The sequence below is a fragment of the Pteropus medius genome, unplaced genomic scaffold (assembly GCF_902729225.1).
Source record: "Pteropus medius unplaced genomic scaffold, Ma_sr-lr_union100, whole genome shotgun sequence".
Classification (NCBI taxonomy): domain Eukaryota; kingdom Metazoa; phylum Chordata; class Mammalia; order Chiroptera; family Pteropodidae; genus Pteropus; species Pteropus medius.
Window position 1 is genome coordinate 825500 of NW_024352783.1, and position 19148 is coordinate 844647.

The 19148-nt window shown below is 47.1% G+C and overlaps 1 pseudogene; it reads left to right on the plus strand.

Annotated features, from left to right (window-relative positions):
* The first annotated feature begins 272 nt into the window (after window positions 1–272).
* On the plus strand, window positions 273–19132 carry LOC120589771 (polyunsaturated fatty acid lipoxygenase ALOX15B-like; annotated as a pseudogene).
* Window positions 19133–19148: the final 16 nt, after the last annotated feature.

The window sequence follows — 19148 nt, forward strand, 5'->3', positions numbered from 1 at the left end:
AGGCCATGTGTATTACATTTCACTGCAGGCACCTGTATCCAGGTGACATATGAGGGATCCCTATTACTCAGCTATGGTTTCCTCTGTATTGTCTTCATTTTCAAGCATGCTACCCCAAAATGGTTACAAAAATGGCCAGCAAATAGATATATGAAAAGATGCTCAAGGTCACCAGTCTTCAGAAAAATGCAAATTAAAACCATAACGAGATATCACCTCACACCTGTCAGAATGGCTATCGTCAGTAAATCAAAAAATAAGTGTTCGCAAGCATGTGGGGTAAGGGGACCCTAATACACTGTTGGTGGGATTGCAAATTGGTACAGCCACTATGGAAAACAGTCTGGAGGTTCCTCAAAAAGTTAAAAATGGATATACCTTTTAACCCAGCAATTGCACTTCTAGGTATTTATTCAAAGAAAACCAAAACACTAATGCATAAAGATATATGCACCCCTATGTTCACAGCAGTGTTGTTCACAATAGCCAAGATATGGAAGCAACCTAAATGCCCCTCTGGCTCTACACATAGCCATTATATTTCTGCTGACTACATTCCTTATCCCAGGGCTGATTCTTACTGGCCTGGACAAGACGACCTATTCTTTACTGAATCAGTTCCCAAGCACTGCCCAAATCTGTTTGGGCAGAACTGGACCATATGCCTGCCTCTGGAGCCAGAAGGTAAAGTCAGCTCCACTGTATCCATGTCGGCTGACAATGGGGAAGGGATTATTCCCTACATGAAAATGTGGATGTTATCACCAGAATAAGGGGCACAGGCACTGCCATCCATATACCCTTCTTTAGGCTCCCTTGGGTCCCGGGGTTTTCCCATAAAATCAGGAACTGCTGGAGAGTAAAGACTTTGTTCTGTTTATCCTTTCGTCCCCAGCATCCAGTGCAGGACCTAACACAGAAGAATTCCCATATCCCTTTTCACTGATGACTTTATTCATATCTCAGTGACAAAGCGAAATAACCATGAAGGAGCTCCCACATTATCTTCTACCCAGACAATGGACCCTTCTGTGACTGCACCCATCAGCCCTAACCCCCGTCTTTTACAATGGAAGGCGTGTCCCTGCTCTGCTGTGCTTTGCAGCCTAGTCTTCATTTCCCCTCCTTCCAGTACCAGCCCCTCATGTTTCCCTCAGGAAACCATCCATTCCCATTGTCAACTGTGTCATTGGAGTGGAAATGACCCCATCTCCAACTCCAGGGATATACCTTGGTTGGCTTAAGTCACCCACTGTGTCCTATCCACGGGCCACATTGGTTGGTTAGGGATTGCAGTGTAATCCATCTAGAGCAATGAACGAGGAAGAAATGGGAAGACATTTGCCAGGGTTTGGGGAAAGAGAAGCATCAGCTCTCTTTCACAGATGCTACCTGAAAACAAAACAAACAAAACAAAATAAAACTCCCTCTCTTCTTCTGGTTGGTGTGGTGTTAGGATGTGAGGTCTGGAATAGCAGTACCGCATGGATCCCAGGGATGAAGCCAACTCTGCAGAAGGCAGAGAGAAGAAATGGACAGACAGTAGGTTTTAGTCATATCTGGAGCAGCCACATTGCAATCACAAGGCTGAGGAGGCAGAGAATAAAATTGTCATATTTGGCTTCGACAACAGGTGCTACCTGAAAACAAAGCAAAGCAAAACAAAACAAAAACTCCCTCTCTTCTCCTGATTGTTGTGGTGTGGATTTAGCACCAAAGGCTGACCATCTTCCTGCCCTGAACAAACTTAGGTTCTATGAAAAAAGGAGAAGGGAGAACAAATATTGGATAGGTAATTCGTTGTGTCTATCACACACTCTATCCCTAGATACTTCAGTTGCAATAGCCAAGTATATTGCTAAAAAAAACTTGAGTTAGAATTATGGTCCTACTTGTTGCACCCATGAGAGGCCAGTGTCCCCACTTGGGCCCTGGGTCCTACCCCTTTCACTTTCTCAGGATTTTACTTGAGATTAGCACTTGTCTCTCCTGCATCAGTTTCCCTCCCTCATCCCCAACAACATAAACATGCTTTAGGGGTAGTGGGTCCCAACAGTGGCTGCACATTAGAATCACTTAGGAGGCTTTAAAATGTACCAATTACCTGGGCCCAATACCCAGACTCTGAGGAGAGACCTGGGCATTGCTTTTTCAAATGTCCCTAGAAATTCTAAAGTGAAGTCAGCATTGTAAGAAGAATTGCTTGTCTTGGAAGAAACTCTCCTTTGATCCCATACTCCCTGTTATTGCCCCCATTTCTCTGCTCCTCTTCCCAGAAAAATTTATCAAAAGAATATATCACCCTTATTATTTCCTCTCCCTTACCTTCTGGTCACTACTTTTTTTTTTTTATAATTTTTCAAATTAAAAAAAAAAACCTAGAACAAACAATAAAAATCAAATAAGAACAAATGAAAACAGACAAATAAGCAAAAAAAAATTTTAAACAAAAACGAGAACAAAAAATAAAACAAAAATGAACACAAATATTTTACAAAGGCCCACCTCTTTTTGCTATAGCTCTATCTTCTTATGACTCCCCACAAAATTGCTCCTTCAAAGTACACCCTTCTTCAGCAGAAGTACACAGAAAACAATGAAAGGTAATAGAATGGAGGGCTATAAATGAAACCAGTGGGAAATTAGAGATGGAGAAAAGCAACAGGTTGATCTTCTAAGTTATTCTGGATAAAACCAGATTTAACACAAAGATTGATTTTGCCTCCTCCCCAAGCCCTATTAAAATGGCATTAAAGGGATTTTTTTTTTTTAATGGTGTTGTGGTAGATTAAACGTGTCCACAACTTCTTTCCTCTTCTTTTTATCAAGGGTTCATTTTCCCTTCCACACTGACCCTGGGCTGGCCTGTGACTTGCTTTGACCAATGGAATGCATCAGAATTGATGTTGATGCCAGCTCTTAGCCTAGGCCTTAAGAGGCCTGGCGATTATAGCTTTGGACTTCTTGAGATCCAGGCACCATGTAGTGAAGCCAAGGTAGGATTAGTGAATGATGAGAGACCATGTGGATAGAGAAAGGCCCAGCCGACGCCAGCCATTCCAGACATGTGAGTGGAACCAGTATAAATGTTCTAGTCCCAGCCTACCTCCCAGGTGAATATAGCTTGAACCCATTTTGGTCATTACATGGAGCACTACCCAAGTTGCAAAATTATTTAAAAAATAAGTGATTCTTTGTGTTACTCTGATTTGGGGTGGTTTACTGTGCAAAAGATAACCAAAACCAGCCTATACCATAAATATCAGAAACAAAAATCCAAAATACTTTGTCATTAATAACCTGAGATAAAAATTAAAAAACAAACAAACAAAAAACCCTCAGAGAAGTATGAGAAAATATTATACCCTTGAAATATGAACAGAACACTTTTTAAAAATATACACAGAAAAAATCTCTTGAAACTAAAAATATGATAGGAGAAATAAAAAATTCAATAAAAAGATTATAAGAGAAAGTCAAAGAAAACTACTAGAAAACAAAACAAAAGGCAAAGTGATGGAAAATAGTAAAGAAAATAGAAGAAAATGGAGAACCAGTTCAGGAGATCCAATATCTAAATCATAGGATTTCAAAAAAGGGACAATAGTTAAAGTAAAGAGAAGGGAACAATCATGAAACAATCCAATAGTGAAGGAAAAGAGTTTCAAGACTGAAAGGGCCTCCTGAGAGCACTGTAAGTTAATAAAAAGAAATTTTACCATGGTGCATAATTGTGAAGTTACAGATTCTAAAAACTGGGTGAATATAAGGTCCTGTGGAAACAATCAGGAATTCAAATGGCTTTACGCTTCTTTATAGCAACACTACTTCTAGTGAAGTAGTGCATTCAAAATTTGAAACAAAAATTATTTCCGAACTTTCATTCAAGTGTGTAGATAGATGATAGGCATTTCCAGACATGCAGACTCTTAAAAACTTCTCCTTCCCATGTACCCTTTCTGGAGTAGCTTTTGAGGGACATGCACCACAAAAATGAGGAAATAAGCCAAGAAAGAAGAAAATATGGGGTATAGGACATAGGAGCTGTAGCACAGAAGTGAGGGAAAAGGAACCTCCAGGATAATGAGGAAGCAAGAGCCCAGATGACAGCTAAGTAGCAGGCTAGAGGGAGAGCAGTGAAGACTGGAGATAGCCTGGGAGTATTCCATGTGTCTGAAATGCTGAGAAGGGATCTAGACAAGTGGTGAAGTTCTGGGTTAAATTTATAAAAATATATAGAAAACTAGACAAATCATAATAATAAATAAGTAAATATTACCTAGAGAGACAGTAAAAGGTTTTGTAGGGAAGGAAAAATAACTACAGTATACTCTAAAGTTCCCCTAGGAATAGCATGTACGTAAAATCACGCAAACACTGAGTACTGGTTTGCCTAAAGTCTTAATGAAAAAAAGTCTTGAGTAGAAGGATAGGAGATGTGAAAGGTTTGCCAAGTGTAACAGGAGCAAAGCTAGAAAAGAGAATTAATGCAATTCTGTCTTCCAGAGTAGGAAGTCAGTATCTGCCTAAAACTGAAATATCAATAAACAGATGATACATGCATGCTATTTTGAGATGTGGCAGTGTTGCAGAAAAATCAGACCAGCGAGAAACCAAATACAACTCAGAGAGTTGGAGAACTCAGGTTTATTACATCGGCAGTCCCAGAGGAGCTAGCACTCTGAAGATCTGGGCTCTGAGCTCAGGTGCAAATTTGCTTTTATAGGGCTTAGTTGGCATGGGCTGATTGGTTAATTTGTCCTCAGATGGTTACAAAGCACAGGAGTTGCTATGTGTTGCAGGCAGTTACATTTGTTGTTTAAACAAAACAAGCAGAAGGCAGGATGTGTCTATAGTCAATTTCAAGGTCACCCTGCCCCAGGGCCTGTGTGGCAAGCATATCTACAGAAGTAGAACAAAGAGCTGATTATAAGGTTAGCCTTTTGAGTGAAAATTCCTCTTCAGCAGTAAATACCAAGATTATCAACTAAAATAGATAAAAGTTATTGTCTTCGATGAGGAGGAAACATCAGGAATGGTGCAGGGAATAGCTGTTGGTGATGAAAAATTTATAGAACTATTTGTCTCTTTAAATCATGTGTATCTATAGCTTTGATCAATATTTTAGAATTTAAAAGAAAGAAAAAGGGGAAGAAGGAAGGAAGGAAGGAAGGAAGAAAGGAAGGAAGGAAGGAAGGAAGGAAGGAAGGAAGGAAGGAAGGAAGGAAGGAAGGAAGGAAGGAAAATAAAGATAAGCAAGAGCTAATCATTCAGGGGTTCAGATGATCCAACTGACATTTTTAAATATCAAGTAATTTCCTTTCCCAATCAGAGCTCTGATTTCTTCAACTATATCTTGAAGGATTAGATGACAACTTTCAGAAGACTCTGCCAGCTCAGATCATCTGGGGCTGTTGGTCAGAATGTAAACAAATGTTCAAGGACAGTGGTTCTGAAGCCCAGGGGTGAGAGGAGGTCACCCTGAGAAGAGAATGGTCCTAGGATGAACCCAGAAGCAACTCTGCTGTGAAATTCAGGGGGAGACCTGGGGACTGGGATGACCCTGTCCCCATCTCCCTTACTCTCCTGCAGAGTACATTTTTGAGCACTGGTAGGAGGATACTTTTTTGCCTCCCAGTTCCTGAATGGCCTCAACCCCATGCTGATCCATCACTGTCACTGATACCATGGTGGCCTCCAAGCTGGGCCTCAGGACCAGTCTTGCAGACTGAGCTGAAGGTGAAGGGTTCAGGGGTCCAGGCTCTGCACACCCCCATCGCAGTACTTTTAGGCCCATCCCCTGCTAGAAAGGATAGTATTAACATTTGCTGAGGACCAATTATATGCTGTGTGCCCTTTCCCATGCATACTCCTCTCCTGGCCCTGAATACTCCCCATCCCATCTTTTAGAAAGCCGAATGGCAGCCACGGCTCCTTTTCTCACATTCTCAGAGGGGCTCTCTGTTCCTGGTGGATCATAGCATCCTCTCTGGTATCCATACCAATGTCATTAATGGAAAGCCTCCATTCTCTGCAGACCCAATGATCCTGCTATACCATGCCCAGGATGTGTGGATCCCTGCTGCCCCTTGCCATCCAGGTCAGCAGCTGGGCAGGGGGTGAGGCATAGCAGGAGTGGGGAAGAGTCCAACTGAGTGGTTGGCAGACACTCATGGACGCCTCTTTCCCTACTGTCCTCTCCTACGGCTAAGCCAGACCCCCGGGCCCAACAGCCCCATCTTCTTGCCCACTGACGAGAAGTGGGATTGGCTGCTGGCCAAGATATGGGTGTGCAATGCAGAGTTCTCTGTCCATGAGGCACTCACACACCTGTTGCGTGACTATCTGCTGCCTGAGGTCTTTTCCATGGCTATGCTGCACCAGCTGCCCCACTGCCACTTATTCTTCAAGGTCAGTGGGTCAGCAAGATGGCCTAGACTATGCCCTTAGCTTTCAGGTCCTTGAGCCTTGGTCTGCCTCTGGCAGCGCCTCTTCTAAGCAGCCTGTCCATATATGGCCCTATCCTTCCAGGCTGGGGTGCAGAGCCCCCATCCTGCTTCCCCTGCATCTCCATGCACAATTCCCCTAGAAGCCTGCTTTCTAGCAGGCCCTGAGTTGAGGTGAGGTGAACAGGGACTGGGCATGAGAGGGGGCCACCTGTGAAAGCAGGTTGTTCCCCAAAGAGGTTCCCATCTTATGGAAGATCAGACCAACAGCCAACAGCCATCACAGAAGCCCAGCTTCTAAGAAAGGAGAAACTTGGGGCTGGCAGATGCCAGGGAGCGAACATGGCTTCGAGGGACCAACAGGTGTTCTGCAGGGTTAGGGGAGCCCTGAGAAGGACTCATGTCTTGAAGGTAAGCTTTGTAGGTACTTGGGCTCTGCTAAACTTCAAATAGTCCAGAGTCATTTCCCCCAGGTACCTGAGGCATCTTCTCTGTGAAGGTCAGGGTTTCCCCCACAGCGAGTCCATGGCTGCTCAGCTCTGATTCTTGCTTAGCTAGCCTGGGTCCCAACTGCAGGCCCTACTCTGCCCTTTTTAACCCAGGCTGATTTTTAATGACCATCTGCAGCTTCCAAGGCCTGGCACTCAGAGGTAGGCTCCAGGGTCAGTTCCACATTGCCAGACCCTCAGGTTCTGATTGTCATAATGCTTTGCCTGCCTAGGGATTAAGAAATCACAGGGTCCCAAAGCTAGAAGGCCCCTGGTGTTGATTTAAATCAGCAGCCCCCCTCCTGCCCCCACCATTTTCTCAATGATCTGATGCCCAGAGAAAGGAAGGCTCAGGCCTAAGATCACAGAACAAGATGCTGGTGGAGCCAAGGCTCTGTCACTGGGCCTGGAGCCCTGTTTTCTGTCCTGGTCTACCTCTTTTGTCCCTGTCATCTCTTTTCATGAGTGATTTACATGATCGGGTGCCTCTCTAGGGGTTGCTCTGAGGCCAGATACACACAAGCCTCCCCTAGCTTGTCCTTTCCAGCCTTTATAGCTGCTAATCCCACACACATGGTGCATCCTGCATATCAACGTGCTTGCCTGCAAACTGCTCATCACCTCTGGCTAGGGAGTGGACAGGGTAAGAGCTACTTTAGGGAAGATGGAGTGGCAAGTCCTTCATTTTGAAGAATATGGGGTTCTGGGTTGGGAGTGGATCTGTCTCCCCCACCAGTACTACCTCCCGCTTCTGGGGTAGGGGCTCTGGTACCCAGGAGCCCTATCTCCTAGTCCACAGTCTTTGGCATTGGGGGCTTTTCCAAGCTGATACAGAGGAACATAGAACAGCTGAAATAGTCTATTCAGTGTCTGCCCAAGGATATCAGGAACTGAATTGTCGAAGACATCTCAGGCTACTACTACAGGAATGCAGATCTGGGATAAGGTGGAGTGGTGAGGGGGCCATCCCCAAAGAACTGGGGACTTGTGGGGAGGCAGGAAGACTGGAAAGGAGAGAGAGGGCCCAGGGAGACTCTCAACGAAGAGGGCTGAACATTAACAACACTGGGCAGGGTGCTCTTCAAAGAGGGTCGATTTGAAGTTCTGAGACTGAACAGAAACTGGGTGCACTTTGAAGCTTTGTCTCCAAAATAACCAGCATCTATTACCCTAGTGACGTGTCCATCCATGATGACAGCAAACTCTAGGCCTGGGTGTGGGAGATCCTCTCTGAGGGCTTCCTAGGCCTGGAGAGTACAGGTACAGGCACCTCAGCCTCACCCTTAGGCCTCCGCAGCACGGTCCTCAGAACTCTGGTAGTCCCAACCCCAGGCCAGCTTTCCCTGCAAGTATGCCCTCCTCCCTGGAGACTCGAGAAGCCTTGGTGCACTGTATCACCATGGTGATATTCAGCCAAGCACTCTGGTATCAGTACAGGGCAGGTGAGAAGGGTCAGTGCCAGGGGTGGTGGTATGAAAGGGGCCTGGCTCCTAGGCCTCACTCTGGCCTCGCGGCTTTCAATTTGACTTTGGTGCCTGGATGCCCAACCTGCCACCCACCATGCAGCTGCCACTATCCACTTTCAAAAGCCAGACAAGCCTGGAGGGTTTCATAGCCACCCTCCCACCTGTCAATGCCATATGTGATATCATCATTACCCTCTGATTACTGAATAAAGAGCCTGGAGAGGGAGTGACCATGGAGCTGGGAGCCAGGCCAGCTCTGGAGTAAGGGAAGGGGTATCGTTTCCAGTCCAGACTCTTCCATCAAGAGGTGAGGTCCCCTAAACCTTGGACACACAAGCCTTGGATATCTCACAAGGAGGGTCAAATGGCCCAATGAGATGATACAGAGTCACCCTTAGCTGCAAAGGCAAAGTGTGATCATGCTCCAGGTGGCTGGCCACCCTTTAAAACTCTGACTTCAGTTTTCATTTCCCATGAGCTGCCTGCAGTAATCATCACTGTTTTGGGGAGGGGGCATCAATAAGGCTCAGACAGGGCTGCTTCAGGTTCCTCTGGGTAGAGGGCTAAGGCGGGTGACAGCAGCCCCTTCACCCAACCTTGTGGTTGGCACTTACCCAGATGGGTACTTTGTCAAGGAAGCCCAGCAGCCTACCATTGCCCTACACCTACTTGGACCCTCCCCTCATCGAGAGCAGTGTCTCCACCTAAATCCCCTGGAGAGCAGGACCCTGAGTGATAACATTTTGACCACATCGCTGTAGGCTAACTGCCACCCAGAAAAATGGGCTCCCATATGCCTCTCCTAAGACAGCCAGGTCCCCTTGTAACACACCCTGACACACAACAAAATGGAAACACAGAGAACAGAATCTCACAGGACAGCACCCCATGCCTTTTAAAGACTTCAGACCTCAATGTGCCTACACACCTACAGCCCCCTTGAAAGGTTTTGTGACTTTGCTTTGCTTCACATTTTTATATTATATTACCAAAGGGGGGGATGGGAAACACATAATCTTGCCCCTAATCTCACTGACCACAGCTCATTGGACCTAATGGTCACCTGATACAGTGCAGCCCTCTCATAGGCTGCTCAGCAACACAAGAAGCTGCCAGCCCAAAAACTGCGGAAGAGGTTGATCGTGAACAATGGTTCTAGCTTTAAAATGAACAACCCACTGAGAAAGAGTTACTGGAAGCAGGGCAGAAGGAGGAGGACATGATGCTCAGGGCATGTAGGTAGTGCCCACATATACTTTCTTAAAAACTTGCCACAAAGTTGGACAAAAGGCTCACATATTATAAGAAGTTTTTATTTCCAGGGAGTTAGAATATTATGATATCACTAACCATATGTTGCATTCTCGATTTTATCCTTAATGATGAAATTACAGCATTCCACATACATTCCTTTTTGTTTCTTTTTTTCAATTCTGTGGGCATCTATTAAGGCCAAAAATCTAAAAACGTGTCCCTCTGAATTCACCTAATGATTTCTGTCTCATATTGCAGGTGTCAGTACTTTGGGTTTTCAGTTTCACTTATTTTTATGTAAGAATGTGGACAAAATGCAAAATACATATTCAAATGATTGCATAAACATGACCATTGAAATAAATAGAACAATGCTTCAGAAAGTACAGTGTTGATCAGTATGCAGCACTTGAACTGCTCATTTTTTATTGAGGTTCAGTGTTCCAAAAATGTTTAGAAATATGTAGCTGTTAAATTTATTTGGTTTCAAGCAACAGAAAACAATGTCTGCTAATTCAAGCAATAAAAGAATGCATAAAAAAGAAACTGAGTGCTTTGAGGAATCAAAGAAAGAGTTAAACAAAGTCCTCAGGAAGGACTGGGACCTGGAAAGCTCTGGGCATAGGAACCAATGGGCATTCCTTTCAGGCACTGCCATTGGAATGATGAAGCTCCTACCATTTTTGTCCTTGAATTATTATTTTTTAATTTTATTAAAGTTATTGGAGTGACATTGGTTAATAAGGTTGTATAAGTTTCCAGTGTACAATTCTACAATACATCATCTGTGTATTGCATTGTGTGCGCATCACCCAAAGTCAAGTCTCCTTCTGTCACCATGTATTTGACCACCTCTACCCTCTTGTATCTCCTCCCAAACTCCTTCCCCTCTGGTAACCACTATACTGTAGTCTGAGCCTGAGTCTTTGTTTGTTTGCTTGTTGCTTTCTGTTTTATATCTCACATGTGAATGAAATCATACAGTTCTTGTTGTTCTTGAATCATTTGCCTTAATATTCAAATTCCATGAAGGAGAGGCTGTTTGACTTAACTTGAAGTGGCAGAAACCATTGGTTGCTATGGCAGAAAGAATTTGTGCTCACCAATTATCTTAGGTGTTCCCAATATTTTCCAGTCTACCTTTCAGTTAGGTTGGGCCCAATTGATCAATTCTGATGTACTGTGAGAGGAAGTGATGTATATCACCTCCAGACAGTTAAGAACTGGTATGCCTCTTCCATTCTTCTCTTGCCCTTGAGGCTACCTTGGAGGCATGTTCCAGAAGGCATGATATCTGTCCTCACCTCTGTCACTAAACTGTAAGCTCATGAGGACGGGGTTCATAATTGCAGTAAGTAGGTATTGAATAGAGAAATTAATACACAAGTAATTCCTAAAATCCTTCTGTGCCCTTTTCTATTTACCTGTGTGTCTCCCTAACTAGACCACAAGTTTCTTAAAGGCAGGAACTGGGTCTTGTTCAATTTTATATGTCTGATGCCCAGCGCTGTAATGACACATGAAAGATACCAAAAAATGCTTAATGATGATGAAGGAAGAATAAATAATTGGATGTATGTATGCATGGATGGATAGATGGATGAATGGTTGGATGAACTGGTGAGTTGGAGGGCAGTTCTACCCAATCAATAAACTGATATTTGTTTCAATACATGTCTTTTGGGATCAACTATCATCTCCTGGAGAAATTGGAGAACCCAAGGCAGTGCAATAGTGGAAATCACAGCAGTCAGTCCCCAAACTTCCTTGGGAAGCCTCCACCACCTCTGATGCCCAGGCTCCGTGAGTTCCTCTGATTTTTCTCTCCCTCTCTCTCTCTCTCTCTCTCTCTCTCTCTCTCTCTCTCACACACACACACACACACACACACACACACACACACACACACACACTTCTAGTCTTTGGGTTCTTGGCCTTCCAGCCATAAAAAGAGAAGATTGTTACAGGTAACATTCACCTCTAGAGACACTCAATTAACTCTTCAGGATGGTGGTCCCTTTGGCCCAGAGTGGGAACTTCCTCATGGACAATGAAGTTTTGAGCATCCAGGACCCAAAGTCGTGCTGTGGCGACCCTTGCTCTAGCTGGGTGAGCTGGCCAGAGGCTGAACAGAGAAGCTCCATGTCCCACTCTTACATTGCCTAGAGCCCCAATCGCTTCTTGCTGGTCCTCTTCCAGTCTCCTGCCTATCCTTGTAATCCCCCCACCACCTCCCATCCATGTTGGACTTCCAGACACCTTAGCTCTCTACCCAGGGAGAATAGAGAACGAATCCCCTCACAAACACACACCTCCACCCACCTGAGAAAGCACTGAAGACACGGCGGGTGACAAGAAACACAGAAATGGAGAAAAGGATCGAGCTGGCAGCGGGACATGTCCACTACTCAGAGTGGTTTACCCGGCACCTCCCTCCAGGGCTGGGAGTGAACAGGGCAGAGATGCAGAGGAGAAGGCTCCCACAGTTCACTCCTGGGGCACTAGGGAGGAGTCATCTGGAAGAGAAGACAAGGAGTGTCCCCGGAGCCAAAAGCAGACCCAAGTCGGGAGAGGTGGAGGCCAGCCAGGGCTCCTGCAAAAGGAGCAGAGGTTAAACTGCGGGCCGGGGAGAGGACTTTGAGCCCGGACTGAAACGCACTCTTCCCTCGGTGGAGCTGCAACCTGGGGTACCTCTCCGGATCCCCCAGCCCTCCCCGGCGCCCTGGAGGAAGGGGAGGATCCCGGAGGAGTGCTGGATGGGATGCAGGATCGCAGGCGCCGGGTAGAGATTGTTCCCCTTTCCAGTCCTGACAGGTGAGATCCAGCCATCAGCATCTTGCTCCTCTCTCCATCTCTGCCTTTTACAAGTGGAGTGAGTTTTTCTGGGGATGCTCCACTGCCCGGATGCAGAAAACCTCGAGGAGCTCAGTGCCGACTTGCACTACTCAGTCACCAAAGAAGTCAGCCAGAAATTCTACCTACTCTTCTGATGAGCCTGCCTGCCCCACCTGACATCTCCCTCACTGCAGGAGTTTCCGTCCCAGCCTGCGCCATTCTGCCTTTCTTTCCTCAGGAATATCACTCTGAAGGTGAAGGGACTGCTGGGCAGCCGACTGCCTTTGAGAAGCATAGAAGAGATCCAAAGCACCTTCATCTTCCCCAAATCACCTATGTGATTTGGGATGTAAGGGAGGGTGCACAGGCTGTGGCAAGGCCAGAGGGTCTTTAGTGGTCTTGCAAGACTGAGACTCAGGGAGCTGGAATCGGAACATTTGGAAATCTCAAGACTCCTCCTGCACTGCCACTCATTCCTGCTCCAAGAAGAGAAGGTACACTTTCTGTCACCCTGGGCTGCCGGCAGTATTGGCTTCTGGTAGGGGCTGAGCGTCCCAGGGAGTATGCCCCGTCCCAAATATCTTCCCTCAAGATGTGCGAAGGCCCACTGTTCTCAGAGCCATTCTCACCCACAAGGCTTCAGCAAGAACGACCATAAAGTAAGTTCTAAGAACTCTACTTTTTAATCAAGGCAAGTACAAACAATTCTTGGTGCAAGTGCTGCTTTTCCACCATCTCTGGACACCTGCGATCTCTGTTCTGTAGCAAGCCAAGCTCCTAAAGCTGGTAAAATTAAGTTAGGGCCTTGGGGTCTGTTAGCTGTTCATCTCCCTCCAATGACTTCATAACTACATCTTCAAACTGTTTCTAACACTGAGTTGCTCTGACCAATTGGAAATATCTTTCTGGTGAATATCTTCAGCAAATTAGGAAAATACATCTGAGGCAGAAAGACTTTTTCCTTTCAAAATTACCACCTGCTGGATTGGGGCCTGGTGCCTTGCATGAAGATTTGAAAACTGTGGGTCCATCTGCACATTCTGACCTTCGGTTCACACTATACATAATGAACCTTGGCTCAAAAACCCTAGCACTGGCACCACACCCCAAAGTGACACAAACTCTCTTTGTGAATGAACATTCTGGTTTAATAGATTATCCAGACTGTCTCATGGAAAGTTTCAGGACCTGGTAAATTTTACCAGGGAATTGGATGGACTCCCATAGAGCAGAGGCCAGGAACGATGGGCTAAAAGGATGGGCTCTGCTGGCATCCAGCATTCCTCAGTCTTCTGATTTATCACATTCTACTGAATTCTAAATGCTTTCTTAGTGCACACTACAAAGTGTCTGAGACTCCCAAAATGGAGGAGGGCTAAGGGAATCAGTGACTCCTCAGGTAGAACCCAAACTTCCAATTCCGTATTTTCTAAGGAACCAGATAGGGTATGAGAAATGGAATATCAGAAAGTGACCAGGCTGGGAAGCTGGAGATCTGGGTCCTCAGAGTGATGACAGTGCTAGAGGCAGGGGACCTGGATCCCTGGGGACCAGGGTGACCCTCCCCACACCCACCTATGTTTGAACATTGGTGGAAGGACATCTTCTTCACCTTCCAGTTCCTGAATGTCTTCAACCCAGTCCTGATCTGCCGCTGTCACTGCCTCCTAAAGAACTTCCCTGTCACTGATGCCATGGTGGCCTCCGTGCCGGGCCCCAGAACCAGACTGAAGGCTAAGCTGGAAGTAAGGGACCCAGAGGTCCAGCCTCCCTCCCTTTCCTCCCAGTGCCTTTAGGTGCCCAGATGCCCAGGCTCCCAGTCCCTCAGACCCCATTTCTCCTACCCAGCCCTGGTGCCCTTCATCTCCTCTCACTCCTGTCCATCCTCCTTTCTCAGCTAGCTCAGCTTCTTCCTGTGTCAGTGTCTCCTGCTCATCACTAGAGGGAGAGGCATTGTTCTGCAGTGGCAAGGGATGAGGGGGCAGGGCTGAGTGGGGAATTCTCTCTCTTGGTACTTTGCCATGTTCCATGCATTTTGCAGGACCCCACAGCTCAGAAACTCAGTTGTCATGGTTACTGAGGATGCTCTACAGTCAGTCAGCTGAGTGTTTCCCGGAGCAGCTATTCCCCACCATGTGGGCTACTGGGATGAGGTGTGGCTCAACCCCAGAAAGGTGCCTACTATATTATAAGGCACTGTTCTCCAGCAGGGCTCACTTATCTGTCCTTGAAGCTTGGGCCTGTGCACAGCAGAAGCACCTCTAATACTCAGTGGGCATCTCTTGCTTTGGAACCAGAAGGTGGCTCTGGGCTGGAATGCCCCACTGGCTTCAGGGAATGAGGTTCCTTTAAGTGAAATACTTGTGGGTGCAGAGTAACTCTCTCTCGTTCCCAAGGGTTCTTAGAACAGCACAGGGCTTTCTCTTCCCTCAGCCTTCCTCCTCCTCCCTCCCTTAGGGGGACTCTCTGTACCTGGTGGACCAACACCATCTTCTTGGGTCTCAGCCCCAACTTCATTAACAGGGGCCCCCCTTTGTGGCTGCCCACCCCTTCCACCGACCCTGCTACTCCAGCACCCGGGTGGGCCCCTGCTGCCTATCCTCTCTATCCAAGTCAGCAAGGCAGGGCCCTGGATGGACCAGGGGCCCAACGGCATATCATATCTTCAGGATGACTGAAAGGTTACCCCTCTCAGTGCTGCCATTCTGAGTACTAAACACCATGTCTCATCTAATTCTATCCACCCCTCCCTAGTTTTTTCCAGTTTTCCTGTTTTCTATTTTGATTTCTATCTTGATGGAAAGGTTGTGATATTCAGTGTCAGAGAATAAATTGCACCTTGACATGGGTTTCAAAATCAACTCTATGAATCATGCACCTTTGACAGTTCAATGATTCCCAACAGTTAAAAACATAACCCTTTCTGGGAGATGTCTCCACATCCTCCCTCCTCTGCCTCACACAACTAAGAATCTGGATGGCTTTGACTGGTTTAAGTAGCATAGTGCTCAAGCAGGCTCTGCCACATGTGCCAGCGAGGTGGCCTTAAGTCAGTTCACCTCTCGGCAACTCTGTTTCCTCTCCTGTTGTACTAGAAGTGATCACAATAGGAAACACTCATGTGGCACTTGTTGCATGCAGTCACTCTTCCAAGTACTTCACCAACATTACCTCATTTAATCTTCAGAACAACCCAAGGAAGAAGGGATCATCATCGTCAATCTCATTTACAGATGAGAAACCTGAGTCATAGAGAGGTTAATTAACTTTCCTGGGGACACACAGCTAGTAAGAGAGATGACCATGTGATGTGGCCCCATAGAAAGGGTAATGGGCCACACTTTCCGTAGTCAGTTTCTGCCTGATGCCCGCGCTCTCCTGTTACCCCAACTTCAGCTCACTCAGACACCTGGCCCAGACAGCCCCATCCTCCTATCCAGTGACAGGGCTGAGGACTGCCTCCTGGCCAAGCGAGATCTGAGTTTACCACTCAGAGCTCCTGGTGCACAAGATAGTCTCTCATCTGCTTTTAACCGACTTTGTGACAGACTTTTTTTCTTCTTCATGTTGTAGCAGTTGCCCATGTGTCACCCCATCTTCAAGGTAGGAAGGACCCCTCCTCCCACGGATCAGATCTGTGGGGTATGTGGGGTTGCCTCATCTAACCTCTGACAATGGTTCTCCCCAGCTGCTCATTCCTCATTTCTGCTACACCTTCCACATCAATATCCAGACCCGCACTGGACTCTTTGCACCAGGAAAGCTCGTCGACTAGGTCAGAGCCCTGGAAGGCCTGAGATCCTGGCAGAGGGAGCCAGGAATGGGCTGAGGTTTGGGCCTGAGCCCCCTGTTCCTGGCAACAATGGCTTCTCTGTTTATTACAGTCAACATTGCTGGGAAAGGTGGGCTGCTGGAGCTGATCGCCAAAGGGCTAGAGGCTGTCACCTACTGCTCCCTCTGCCTGCCCCACCAATTGGCTGACTGTGAGGTTCAGGACCTCGCCCACTACTACTACTGAGATGATGTGCTCCAGGTCTGGGTGGCCATGGAGAGGTGAAGCTCCTCTAGGGCCTGAGGCCCTGAGCTTCACCGTTGGCTACATGTTTGTTGACTTGTTCACCCACCTCCTCTCACCTTCTGCCTAAACACACTACCATCTCGAAGCCCTTTCCTGCCTCCTCTTCTTCCTTCCCAGCTGTGTAACCTTGGGCAAGTCACTTAACCTCTGTGTCTGTTTCATCACCTGAAAATGAGAATAATAATAGCAACTACCTCATAGCTTATTATTAAGATTAAATGTAAAGCCCTATGAACAACCCTCAGGTGTATAGGAAATGCTCTCTGATTTTAGCTATTATTAGTATTCACCCCATAGATGAAGTTTGCAAGTTTTCCATCTAAATCTTTCTCCCCCTAAATACATCCCATGGGATGTACCTCTGGCCACCACCCTGTTGGCCAGGTGTTCTTAATGTCTGGCTTCCCCAACTCCTTGATGTGGGTTCCTATCTCCTGCCATTAACCTGCATAACAAACTTCCTCAGGCACTGGGATTTATGGCAGCACTGCTCATGAGATTCACATGGCTCCATTTTTTGCCACATGAAATGCAGTGTTTACCGTGGCGTCTCAGCCCTTCTGGAAACTGCCTCTACCCATTCTTCCTCCTCAGGACACACTAAGCCTAGGAAAGCCAGGCACCCCGTTTCTCCCTTTCTCCTTATCCAACCACTGCCTCTTCTTCAAACTTAGCTCATACCCCTTCTGCCCTTGAAGACCTCAGGGAACCCCCGCCTATGAACACCCATAGCTGGAGCTGCCTGTATCAAAACTCTTCTTAGCAATGGATCCACCCACCTTCGTGAGCCCTGCTATGGCTGGGAGTAGATACCATGGTGAGCAAGACAAACCCAGCTCTGCCCTTTGGGAACCAGTGGGGGAGATGGACCCAATGCACCAATCTCAACAAGTAGGGGCCTGGTGTCTAACCCTTCCCTGTGGCTTGATCTAGCTCGAAAGGCTGAAACATAAAAGCCTGCAAGGCAAGTAAGCAGCAAAAAGCTAAGGAAGAGGAGTGGGCAGGGACTGTGGCTGATGGAGGACTCATGTTTTTCTGATGGGGACAATGGCAACTCGGCTATGACTATAGCCAGATCTTTGAATTTTCCAAGATAAACTAGACATTTTCTAATATTTAAATGTTGGCTGTTGATTCAATTTGAAAAAGAAACAAAAAACCTTGGCAGCCCATCAAAACACACCTGCAAACCATCTCTGGCTCTCAGGCCTTTCGTTGGCACCTCCTGGTGAATATGGAAGCCTCCGGGTTTGAAGCTCAGCTCAATGGTTTATACAATGTGTGGCTGGCCGTTTTCCTTCTCTGGCCTCAGTTTCCTCCTTTTGGGGCATCTGGTCTTAGCAGCTTTTCTCACTTGCACTCATGGGCTGCATAGCCTCCCAACAGTTAGTCACCATGTATTTCTGGATTCCCAGCTTTGTGTCTGATATTGTTGGCATCTACTACTTAAATAACAATGCAGTGAGCAGGGACTCAAAGCTGCAGGCCTGGGTCAGGAAGATCTTCCAGAAGTGTTTTCTAAGCTGCGTGAGCTCAGGTAAGGTGTCCATCCCAGTCTTCCATCCTCTAGACCCCACTTCCCCAAGGCAGCAGCCCCTTGGGTTTCAGCACCATGCTCTCCACCCTACTCTCATTTAGGGGTCCCATGCTGCTATCGACAGTGGCCAGTGAGCCAGTGCCAGGCCTTGGAGGAGTGAACCTAGCAGGAGCATTGGCAGTCCTGTGCTTACTGAGCGTGAGGAGTCAGTCTGAATTCAGTGCCTAGATGCCCAATATTCCTACCACCATGCGACTCCCCCCACCCACTGCCAAAGGCCAGACGGACCTGGTGGTCTCACTTCCTGAGATCAAAACCACTTGCCATGCTCGTCTGGGGTATCACTAATGAAACTAAGGATACTGTAAGCAAGGCCCAGAGTGGGGATGGGAGGGAGTCTCAGGGTCCAGGAGAGTGAGTGGGGTGAGGAAGGAGTCCTGGAAACAGTGGGTTACTTGGAGGGGCATTTAGCATGCTGGATCCCTCTGTGGGCAGGGCCCTGAGTAATGTAGGTTTCTAGGGTGTGGATTGGGGTAATGTGGGTTCCTAGTAGGTGGAACTCAGATGGGTCTGGGTTTGGCATAGGTTGGGCTTAGGGTGGGCTTTTACCTAGGTGGCTAAGTGGTTTATGTTTCAAGTAGGACATGTCTTGGGTGGTCTAGGTTCCTAGGTGGGTGGGGGCTCCAGTGGTGGTCTGCGTCTCATTGAGAGAATTTTCTGGTGGACTGGGGTCCTCTGTGGTTTGGGTGCCTAGGCAGGGGGACTTAAGATCGACCAGAATCGCTTTGGGTTGAAAGATGGGGTCACGGCGCAGTGGAGTAGAGGTCCCAGCCTTCTCTTTGCCATCCCCAGCAGCACCTAGGGACCTACCCTAATGAGCACTTCACTGAGGAAGCCCCTCAGCGGAGCATCACTGCCTTCCAGAGCCACCTGGCCCAAATCCCACAGGACATTAGGGAACGAACCGGGGCCTATTGTTGCCCTACACCTGCCTAGACCCTGCAGTGGCGAACAGCATCTCCTTGTGAGCTTGCCCATGTCCCG